Raw genomic sequence first — 12291 nt, 5'->3', positions numbered from 1 at the left:
TATGTTTTTATGATGTAGGAAAATACCCCAGGCAAAATAACAACCACACAAAAATTAATTGATAGACAGATTTCAGTCTGCATAACACATATAATAATTATCTTCAGCAGACCATCTTGAGACTTGAAGTCTGGACTTTGAATATTCAATAATGAAGGAAAAAACGTTATTCAAAAAAATACAAATATATATAAACAGTGTTCTCCCCAGGGCCTTTTAGCATCATGGTAATGTGATACTATATTGCTAGAATGTGATGTTATCTGAAATAATTTCTTATAGATAATGTTATGGATGTGATGATATAATTTCTCGAAACAAGATGGTATTTAATAATTTCCTGTTTACCAGGATGGTATAAGAAATTTCTGAGAAGAACACTGTATAAATAAAATGAAAAAGTCTGGAATATAAACAATAAAGAAGAAAAAAACAATATTAATAAAAAAAAAAATCTAAAAAAATTTGTTTAAATCAAAAACCCTCTACAGTTGTGTATAATATGCATCCCCTCTATACCAACTACATTTTTGGGATAAAAAGTGTGTATTATACACGACAAAATACAGTAGAACATTTGGGAAAATGAAAACCAAACACAAACAGGTCATCTGATTCATGTCAACATTGCCTGAGGGAAACCTTAGGTCTAGAACATGCATTTGTATTTCAAAATGTTTTAAATGTTTCGGTACCTATGTGCTAATGATATGACATACAAAAAGTGTTTGTCTGTAATATAGTCAATAAGTATTTTAATATGAATAATGGGTTTCCTTGTTAACAAAAATTGTTTTTAAAATTTTGAAATTAGATGGTTCCTTCCAACTCAATGAGATTTAATTTTTATATACTTATATTGATAGGACTTGAAAAAAACATTTTCTGGACATACCAGGATAAGGTCTAATTTGTTTCTCTTGAAACTTGATCAAGAAATACAGATGTAGTTTAGAATAGAACTGAGAATGGAAAGTGGGAATGTGTCAAAGAGACAACAACCCGACCAGAGAGCAGAAAGCAGCCCAAGGGCACCAATAGGTCTTCAACGCAGGGAGAAAATCCCGCACCTGGAGGCGGGCTTCAGCTATCCCCTAAACAATAATGTATACTAGTTCAGTGAAATGGACGCCACCCTTAACTCTAAAACATATTAATGAACTAAGATTAAAAGACATGAGACTAACAAAGGCTAGAGGTTCCTGACTTGGGACATGCGCATAAATACGGTGGGGTTAAACATGTTTTGTGGACAAACTTGTACAAAACAGAGACTTCTATAGCAAGATATACATGTCTCGTAGGGATAGACTTTTATAGACATTTTTAAGTCAACTTAAATTATTAGTGGTACAATTGATCAAATCATATTTGATTAAAGGAGCATCTATTTTATGATTTATATGTACCGGTATGTAATTTTGAAATGATCTGATATTTATATGGAAATTCATATATATATATATGAAATAAATTTTATCATTTTAAAATGACAATACAAGTTTTTCATCTTCAATCCTTTAAAGTATTGTATGCCTACTATAAAAGTTAATGCATGCGAGCAGAAAGACATAAGATTTTCTGTGGACAAAACATTAGGAAAACTGCAAAAATTTACGCCAAACACATGGACACTGCCTAAAACAACTTTTTGCAGCAAAAACAGATCAAAACGGAATATCACACAATTTTAAAATCTCGTCATCTCTCAATGCCTCTACAAAGAATGTATATTATTTTCAAAAGTTAAAACACTGTTTGTAAGTGATACAACATTTAACACGAAGAATGCTTCATGTGAGCAACATTGGAAAACTGCAAAAATTTATACCAAACAGATGGACACTGCTTAAAACATCACTTTTTGCAACAAAAACAGATCAAAATGGAATATCACACATTTATAAAAACTCGTCACCTCTCCATACCTCAACAAACAATGTATGCTTACAAAAGTTAAAACACTGTTTGTACATGATACAACATTTAACACGAAGAATGATTCAAGTGAGCAACATTGGAAAACTGCAAAAATTGACACCAAACACAGTGTTTTAAGTTTTGTAAGTTTCATTGTTTTTTGATGCATGGAGAGGTGGCAAGATTTTAAAATTGTGTGATATTCCATTTTTTTCTGTTTTTGTTGCAAAAAGTTATGTTTGTTAGACAAAGTGGCATATAAACTCGAGACTTAACTGTCTACTTTTTAGCTCACCGGGGCCATAGGGCCCCATGTGAGCTTATGCCATCACTTGGCGTCCGTTGTCGTCCGTCGTCTGTTGTCGTCGTAAACTATTTAAAAAATCTTCTCCTCTGAAACTACTGGGCCAAATACCTTCAAACTTTAACTAAATGTTCCTTAATGTATCTAGATTATAAATTGTATCCGAAGTTTTGATCCATCGACAAACATGGCCGCCATGGCTAAAAATAACATAAGGGTCAAATGCAGTTTTTGGCTTATATCTCAAAAACTAAATCTTTTAGAGCAAATTTGACTGGGGTAAAATTGTTTAATTGGTCAAGATCTATTGGCCCTGAAATTTTCAGAAGAATCGAACAACCCATTGTTGGGTTGCTACCACCGAATTGGTAATTTTAACAAAATTTTGCAGTTTTTTGTTATTATTTTGAATATTATTATAGATATATATAAACTGTAAGCAGCAATAATGTTCAGCAAAGTAAGATCTACAAAAAAGTTAATATGATCATAATTGTCAATTGACCCCTTAAGGAGTTATTGCCCTTTAAAGACAATTTTACACAATTTGTTCATCAAGTTTGCTAACATTTAAAAATCTTCTCCTCTGAAACTACTGGGCCAATTACCTTCAAACTTTAACTGAATGTTCCTTAGGGTATCTTATTTATAAATTGTATCTGAAGTTTGTATCCATCAACAAACATGGCCGCCATGGCTAAAAATAGAACATAAGGGTCAAATGCAGTTTTTGGCTTATATCTCAAAAACTAAATCTATTAGAGCAAATGTGACATGGGGTAAACTTGTTTAATTGGTCAAGATCTATCGGCCCTGAAATTATCAGACGAATCGAACAACCCATTGTTGGGTTGCTGCCACCGAATTGGTAGTTTTAACAAAATTTTGCATTTTTTTGTTATTATTTTGATTATTATTATAGATATATATAAACTGTAAGCAGCAATAATGTTCAGCAAAGTAAGATCTACAAAAAAGTTAATTTACCCCTGAAGGAGTTATTGCCCTTTAAAGACAATTTTACACAATTTGTTCATCAAGTTTGCTAACATTTAAAAATCTTCTCCTCTGAAATACAGGTGAGTGATTCAGGCTCTTGAGAGCCTCTTGTTTGGCTGGGTGTTGGTGGGAAAAGTGGGTACCTAATTTGTGTTATCAACTCCTACAGTTTTCAAACCCAGATCCCTAAAACTTCACAGGAAGATTGCACATATGTTGGAAGTTGTGCAACTGCTATTATGGAATTGTTTGAGGATTTTTTTCTCATTTTTCTAGACTGGAGAACTTGGTCCTTTTTCATCTAAATTTGTGAAAGAGTACAAGTTTTGTGTAACCAAATCCTTCTACAGTTTTCAACCCAGATCCCTGAAACTTCACAGGAAGATTTATAATATGTTGAAGTAATGCACCTGCTATTATGGAATTGTTTGAAGAATTTTCTCTCATTTTTCCAGACTTTGGATCTTTTTAATAGTCATTAATCAAATATTTAAATGTGTAGTTTAGAGTATTTTCCATTGTTTAAGAAACATTCTGTGCAACCCAGCCTTTTTAGTATTTGATCTATTTTTACTACTTAGGTTGTGCACTTAGTTATAGGTATCCTTTTAGTTCTGCTTGGGACCTGGGACTATTATACTATAGTATTATAGTATAATAGTCCCAGATGGGACTGTATTTGAAAATGTTAAAATATACAAGCATTTTATCGAAGAATAATAAAATGCTTCGCTGAGCGCATCTGGATACGACCACAGAGGTCCAACCCTGAACAGTTGGGGCTAAAATGGACACAATATTCGTGCTTGATACATGTCTGAATTTGGATTGTAATTAAATATTTGACACATAATAGGTTTCTGACACCGAATAACTGTAGCCAAATAACTTAGAATTGGTTATATGATTTGAATTTATATTCATTTTTTTGCTTTTGTGCAATACACTATGCTGTTGCTAATTGACCCCCCCCCCCCCAACAAAAAAAAGTTTGCCCCCTTTTTTTTTGCTTTTGTGAAATACACTAAGCTGTTGCATGTTGACCCCCCCCCCCAAAAAAAAAATTTTTTTTTACCCCCCCCCCCCCCCCTTTTTTTTTGAAGAAATTTCCTTTTTAATTTCTGAAATCTGAAATGAAATCTGAAATGAAAAAAAATTGCACCCCACAATTTCTTTCTTACCCCCCTCCCCCTCCCTTTTCAAAAAAAAAAATCTTTCCCTCAAGATATGGTCATAATCTCAATTCAAATTTCCAATGGTGTTTGCAACCATAATTACCAATTTAAGGGCATACGATACAGTTACAGGGGAGGTAATGACGTTGCTAACGTAAATTGTTATTTTCGCGACGTCAAACTGTGACTTATCGGGAAAAGATGCAGTTTTCGACTGATTTTTATCATTCAAACTGATTTAACTTGAAAACGAGTTCATGGACCCCTCTTTTTTAAAATGGCATTTGGTTTGATTACGTATGAAGATTATGTTTACCAATTTTCATGAAAAAGTCAATAGTGCAATTTTTTTTAAATTTGATAAATATACAGCAAAAAATGACGTTTTTTTTCTACAATCATGATCATTTGATTAATATGAGTTATTTGTAAAAATGAAATGTACAAATTTATAGAACATTTATATAAAACAGAAATTACAAATGATTTAACAAAAAACAGCTTGTGTTTATCTTTTAAAACAAAAAAGTTATGTATTTCTATCGAAAAGAAAAAAACGTCCACAAATCCGAATTTTGAGGAAATATCTGAAATTTCAACCTCAATTTACTCAAAAAGTAGCACATGATGGTATATTTTTAATTATATATTTGATTTAATCAGGTAAAAAATAGCCTATATGCAAATTTTGATCAAAATTTCATTATGGGATCAAAACTGTATCGTATGCCCTTAAATACATCATAAAATTCTTACATAGATAATTTAAAAGCAGTGTAAGGGAGGTAATCCACCATTGTACAACATTGTACAATTTTGTTTTTGGATTACCTCCCTTACACTGCTTTTAAATTGTCCATTAACCAGGAAACCCTTGTTTTTCCCCCTTTTTTGCCCCTAATAGCTAAAGGGTTTGAGCCATAACCCCCCAAAGCCAATCCTAACCATCCCTTTGTGGTATAATTTCAGAGAGATTGTTATTGTCTGGAAGTTACAAAAATGCTTATTTTTTGCCCCTTTTTGGCCCCTAATTCCTTAACTGTTGGTACCATAACCCCCAATATCAATTCCAACCTTCCTTTTGTGGTATTGAACCTTATGGTAAAATTTCATAGAGATCCATTCACTTAAACTAAAGTTATTGTGCGAAAACCATTGTGTCTTCGAATGACGACGACGATAACGTCATACCAATATACGACAGCAAAATTTTTTTGCAGTTGTATAAAAAGCCAGAGCACATAAGTCATCGTGAGACATATGAAATAAAAAATAAATAGTTATTAGGATTAAAGTCCAAAAACAAAAGCATAACCAATCTGATATCCTTCAAAATAAAATCACTAGATTTGTTAAAATTTATCTAGTTTTGGTCTCTCTTGCGATGAAAGTCTAAGAATGTGAGACATAGGGATTACTACCAGAAGCATTATATATTATGTGTTTAAAGCTTTATATTTTAGGAGGTAGAAGACCTGGATGCTATGTACTTTGTATGCAGATACTTTATGTTACGAAGTTTCTGTCTGTCAGACGTCCATGGTCCTTGACCTCATTTTCATAGTTCAGTGACTGCTTGAACAAAATATGTAGTTGTTTATCTCACCTCGCCCAAAGGGCCAAGTGAGCTTTTCTCATCACTTGGCTTTAGTCGTCCGTTGTTGTTGTTAACTTTTTACATTTTGAACTACTTCTAGAGAACCACTGAATGGAATGAAACCAAACATGGCATGAATGTTCCTTATGAGGTGCTGGCCAAGTGTTGTTACTTTGAAGCTGATCCATCATCCAAGATGGCTGCCAGCGGGGGACTTCGTTTAACATAGGACACTATGGACAATACATACAAATGTCTTCTTTTAGAGAACCACTGAATGGAATGAAACCAAACATGGCATGAATATTCCTTACGAAGTGTGACCAAGTGTTGTTACTTTGAAGCCGATCCATCATCCAAGATGGCCGCCAGCGGGGACTTCGTTTAACATAGGACCCTATGGACAATACATACAAATGTCTTCTTTTAGAGAACCACTGAATGGAATGAAACCAAACAAGGCATGAGTGTTCCTTATGAGGTGCTGACCAAGTGTTGTAACTTTGAAGCTGATCCATCATCCAAGATGGCTGCCAGCGGGGACTTAGTTTAACATGGGACCTTATGGGAAATACAAACAAATGTTTTCTTAGAGAACCACTGAATGGAATGAAACCAAACATGGCATGAATGTTCCTAATGAGGTGCTGGCCAAGTGTTGTTACTTTGTAGCCAATCAATCATTCAAGATGGCTGCCAGCGGGGAACTTCGTTTAACAAAGGACCCTATGGGAAATACATACAAAAGTCTTCTTTTGAAGAACCACTGAATGGAATGAAACCAAACATGGCATGAATGTTCCTTATGAGGTGCTGACAACATGTTGTTACTTTGAAGCCGATCCATCATCCAAAATGGCAGCCAGAGAGGGACTTAGTTTAACATAGGACCCTATGGGAAATGCATACAAATGTCTTCTTTTAGAGAACCACTAAATGAAATGAAATAAAACATGGCATGAATGTTCCTTATGAGGTGCTGACCAAGTGTTGTAACTTTGAAGCTTATCCATCATCCAAGATGGCTGCCAGCCGGGACTTAGTTTAACATGGGACCTTATGGGAAATACAAACAAATGTTTTCTAAGAGAACCACTGAATGGAATGAAACCAAACATGGCATGAATGTTCCTTATGAGGTGCTGGCCAAGTGTTGTTACTTTGTAGCCAATCAATCATCCAAGATGGCCGCCAGCGGGGAACTTAGTTTAACAAGGACCCTATGGGAAATACATACAAAAGTCTTCTTTTGAAGAACCACTGAATGGAATGAAACCAAACATGGCATGAATGTTCCTTATGAGGTGCTGACAACATGTTGTTACTTTGTAGCAAATCCAATAACCAAGATGGCTGCCAACGGGGGACTTAGTTTAACAAAGGCCCTTTGGGAAATATATACAAATGTCTTCTTCTAGAAAACCGCTTAATGGATTGAAACCAAACATGGTACGAATGTTTCTTTTGAGGTGCTGACCAAGTGTTGTTACTTTGTAGCTGATTTGTCATCCAAGATGGCTGCCAGCAGGGGGAGAAAGTTGAACATAGGACCCTGTGGGAAATACAAATGTTTTCTTCTAGAGAACCACTGAATAGAATGAAACCAAACATGGCATGAATGTATCTAATGAGGTGCTGACCAAGTGTTGTTACTTTGTAGCCGAACCATCATCAAAGATGGCCACAAGCAGGGGACTTAGTTTAACATAAGACCCTGTGGGAAATACATACAAATGCTACTTCTAGAGGAGCACTGAAAGGAATGAAACCAAACATGGCATAAATGTTCCTTATGAGGTGCTGATGAAGACCTTAATACATGTATCTTTATAGATTGAGATATACTGTAAACTGCAAAAATATCAAGAAAAGAAGATCTACACATACTGTGAATTCATTTATTTTTCGTGGGTATCAATTTTCGTGGATTGCTGAAAACTTGCATATTCGTGGATATTTGATTTCGTGGATTTGTCAATCTCTGTATACAATGCCTATTGAAAATATGTTATTCGTTGAACATTTGAATTCGTGGTTCACCTGTACTCACGAAACCCACGAAAATTGGTATCCAACGAATAATAATGAATCCACAGTAAGTCAACATGAGCAAAATTGTCAATTGACATCTTGTTGGAGTTATTGTCCTTATAAAGTCATTTTCTACAATTTCAATGAATTTATTGGTAATTTCTGTAAACTTTACAAAAATATTCTGCTTTTGATTAAATTGTGGGGCCAATATTAAACCAAATTTGGCCTCAATCATTATTCTGATTATTAGGGTATCTGTTATGATTTTAATCTATTTTTACATGATTTCCAAAACCAAAAGAGAATCAGGTGAGAGACACAGGCTCTTGAGAGCCTCTAGTTGTAATGTGAGTTATTTATTATGAGAAAAAGGATAAGTCTATTAGGTATATGGGTTCCTCTCATTGTCTACTTGTCCATCAGACAGGGTTCACCTGACCTCGACCTCATTTTATGGATCAGTGATCAAGGTTAAAGCTATGTGATTAGGTCCTTATCTCAGATAATATAAGCAGTAGGTAAACTATATGTGTTGTATGGAATGATTGTAATGGGTGCATGTCAGTTTGGCAGGTTTCATCTTACCTTGACCTCATTTTTGTCGAGCCTTCGACTTTAGTCGAAAAAGCGAGACATAGCGATCCTACATTCCGTCGGCGGCGGCGTCCACAAATATTCACTCTGTGGTTAAAGTTTTTGAAATTTTAATAACTTTCTTAAACTATCCTTGATTTCTACCAAACTTGGACAGAAGCTTGTTTATGATCATAAGATAGTATCCAGAAGTAAATTTTGTAAAAATAAAATTCCATTTTTTCCGTATTTTACGACTTAGTTTTTCTGCCAGGAAATATTACATTCACTCTGTGGTTAAAGTTTTTAAAATTTTAATAACTTTCTTAAACTATCCTTGATTTCTACCAAACTTGGACAGAAGCTTGTTTATGATCATAAGATAGTATCCAGAAGTAAATTTTGTAAAAATAAAATTCCATTTTTTCCGTATTTTACTTATAAATGGACTTAGTTTTTCTGCCGGGAAATATTACATTCACTCTGTGGTTAAAGTTTTTAAAATTTTAATAACTTTCTTATACTATTTTGGATTTGTACCAAACTTGGACAGAAGCTTGTTTATGATCAAAAGCTAGTATCTAGAAGGAAATTTTGTAAAAAAAATAAATCTATTTTTTCCATTTTTGTCGAGCCTTCGACTTTTGTCGAAAAAGCGAGACATAGCGATCCTACATTCCGTCGGCGTCGTCGTCGGCTGCGTCCACAAATATTCACTCTGTGGTTAAAGTTTTTGAAATTTTAATAACTTTCTTAAACTATCCTGGATTTCTACCAAACTTGGACAGAAGCTTGTTTATGATCATAAGATTATATTCAAAAGTAAATTTTGTAAAAAAAAAATTCCATTTTTTCCGTATTTTACTTATAAGTGGACTTAGTTTTTCTGCCAGTTAACATTACATTCACTCTGTGGTTAAAGTTTTTAAAATTTCAATAACTTTCTTAAACTATCCTAGATTTCTACCAAACTTGGAAAGAAGCTTGTTTATGATCATAAGATAGTATCCAGAAGTAAATTTTGTAAAAAAAAAATTCCATTTTTCCGTATTTTACTTATAAATGGACTTAGTTTTTCTGCCAGGAAACATTACATTCACTCTGTGGTTAAAGTTTTTGAAATTTCAATAACTTTCTTAAACTATCCTGGATTTATACCAAACTTGGAAAGAAGCTTGTTTATGATCATAAGATAGTATCTAGAAGGAAATTTTGATAAAATTTTGTTCCATTTTTTCTGTATTTTACTTATAAATGGGCTTAGTTTTTCTTCCAGTCAACATTACATACATTCTGCAGTTTAAGTTTTTAAAACATTTATTAGATTCATAATTTATCCTGGATTTTTACCAAACTTGGACAGAAGCTACTTACAATCAAAACATAGTATAGAGGGGAATATTTTTATTAATTTTTTTCTTCATTTTTGTTGAGCCTGCGATTAACACCAAAAGTAGGCGAGACACTGGGTTCCGCGGAACCCTTACGAATTTTTTACTTTTAAATGGACTTAGATTTTCTGCCAGGAAACAACACATTCACTCTGTGGTTAAAGTTTTTAAAATTTTAATAACTTTCTTATACTATTTTGGATTTGTACCAAACTTTGACAGAAGCTTGTTTATGATCAAATGCTAGTATCTAGAAGGAAATTTTGTTTTCTTCCAGTTAACATTACATTCAGTCTGCAGTTAAAAGTTTTTAAACATTTATTAGATTCATAAACTATCCTGGCTTTTTACCAAACTTGGACAGAAGCTTCTTACAATCAAAAGATAGTATCAAGAGGAATATTTTTATTGATTTACTTCCTCATTTTTGTTGAGCCTGCGATTAACAGAAAAAGTAGGCGAGACACTGGGTTCCGTGGAACCCTTACGAATTTTTATGGTTCATTGGTCAAAGTTAAGTTTTTGTCTGTCAAATACTACAAGCAATTGGTTAACTATATTTGGTGCATTGAATGATCATGAGGTGTACATGTCTGTTTGGTAGATATCACTTGTCCTTGACCTCATTTTCATGGTTCATTAGTTAATGTTAAGTTTCTGTGGTTTGGTCCTCTTCTCAGATACTGTAAGTAATAGGTCAACTGTATTTGGTGTATGGAATGATTGTAGGGTTTACATGTCTGTCTAGCAGGGTGTACATGTACAATGTATGTCTGTCATGTATCATCTGACCCTGACCTCATTTTCATGGTTCATTGGTCAATGTTAAGTTTTCACAGTTTAGTTTGTTTCTTTTATACTATAAGCAAAAGGTCAACTATATTTGGTGTATGGAATGATTTTAAGGTGTACATATATGTCTGCCAGGGTTTTATCTGACCTTGACCTTATTGTCATCAAACTCACTTGCAAATCTCTAATGATATACATAAAGACCATTTCTTATACTGGTAATTTTCAGAGGTTTTAGATTTTGAGATAAAAAGGGTCACAAATTTTGTCTCTCCTTGAAGAATTCAAAAAAGCAAGACTTAGGTATGCTGTTTCTGACAGCGTTGGAGGCTGCGGCATCAACAATGTATTAGTTTGTGATTAGGTCAGTTTATGGGGAACCACTAGTGGTAGGACAATGATATTTGGTATGCAGCTGTATTAGCATTGGCACATCTCATTTCCATGGAGATTATTTGGCCCCGCCCCCTCAGTCATTGTCTATTGACTTTTGAAACTTTTGTAACTTTACATGTATTAATTTGTGATAAGTTCAGTTTAAGGCAAACCACTAGTTGAAGGTCAACGATATATGGTATGCAGTTGTATTAGCATTGGCACATCTCATTTCCATGGAGATAATTGACTCTGCCCCCTCAGTCATGGTTTATTGACTTTGAATGTTTTGCATAGTTAACATGTTGAAGATTGTGATAAGATCAGTTTAAGAGGAATCAGTAATACTAAGTCAATGATATTCAGTATGCAGTTATATTAGCATTTACAAGTTTCTTTTCCATGGAGATTATATGGCCCCGTTCCCTCATCATGATTATTAACTTTGAAACTTTTACATTGTTCACAAGTTAAGTTTGTGTTTTGGTTAGTGTAAAGGGCACCACTTATGATAAGTTAATGGTATTTGGTATGCAGTTTTTATGGCATATCTCATTTCCATTGAGGTTTTTCGTCATGCACATTTAGTCATGATTCATTGACTTTGAATGTTTTGCATAGTTTACATGTTTAAATATTGCCATTTGGATTCAATATTTGCACTATACTACCAAAATTAAAAAAAGGCGACAAATCTCTGTGTCAACAGTTTATTTAAATTTCATTTCTTCATTGGAATGATTTTGGAAGTTCACTTTAGCATGACTAAATTCTGATCAGGGACATTAAGAGGAGCAGATACAAATGTGTACTGTAGTGTGCAGATACAACAAAGCTTTGCCAATGTAATTGTTTAAGATTCTTAACCTCATACCGTAATACCATTGTGCACTATTTTAATATTTTGATCTAAATTACTTTAGGGATTTCCCTGTGCAAATCATATACTTTGCCATTGCCTTATACGGAAGCAGGGAATTTCTTTTTTTTTAGTTTTGCTGGCAGTACCTCTAGTCCTATTTAATTCAGAAATTTTTGCGATCTTTTTTATTACTGCAGAAATTGTGACTGGATAGGTTTTTCACAAATTTCTGACTTTATAGAACTACTGATATAAAGTACAAACAAATA

The sequence above is a fragment of the Mytilus californianus genome, unplaced genomic scaffold (genome assembly GCF_021869535.1).
Source record: "Mytilus californianus isolate M0D057914Y unplaced genomic scaffold, xbMytCali1.0.p SCAF_2, whole genome shotgun sequence".
Lineage (NCBI taxonomy): Eukaryota > Metazoa > Mollusca > Bivalvia > Mytilida > Mytilidae > Mytilus > Mytilus californianus.
Note: the sequence above shows the minus strand (reverse complement) of the source record.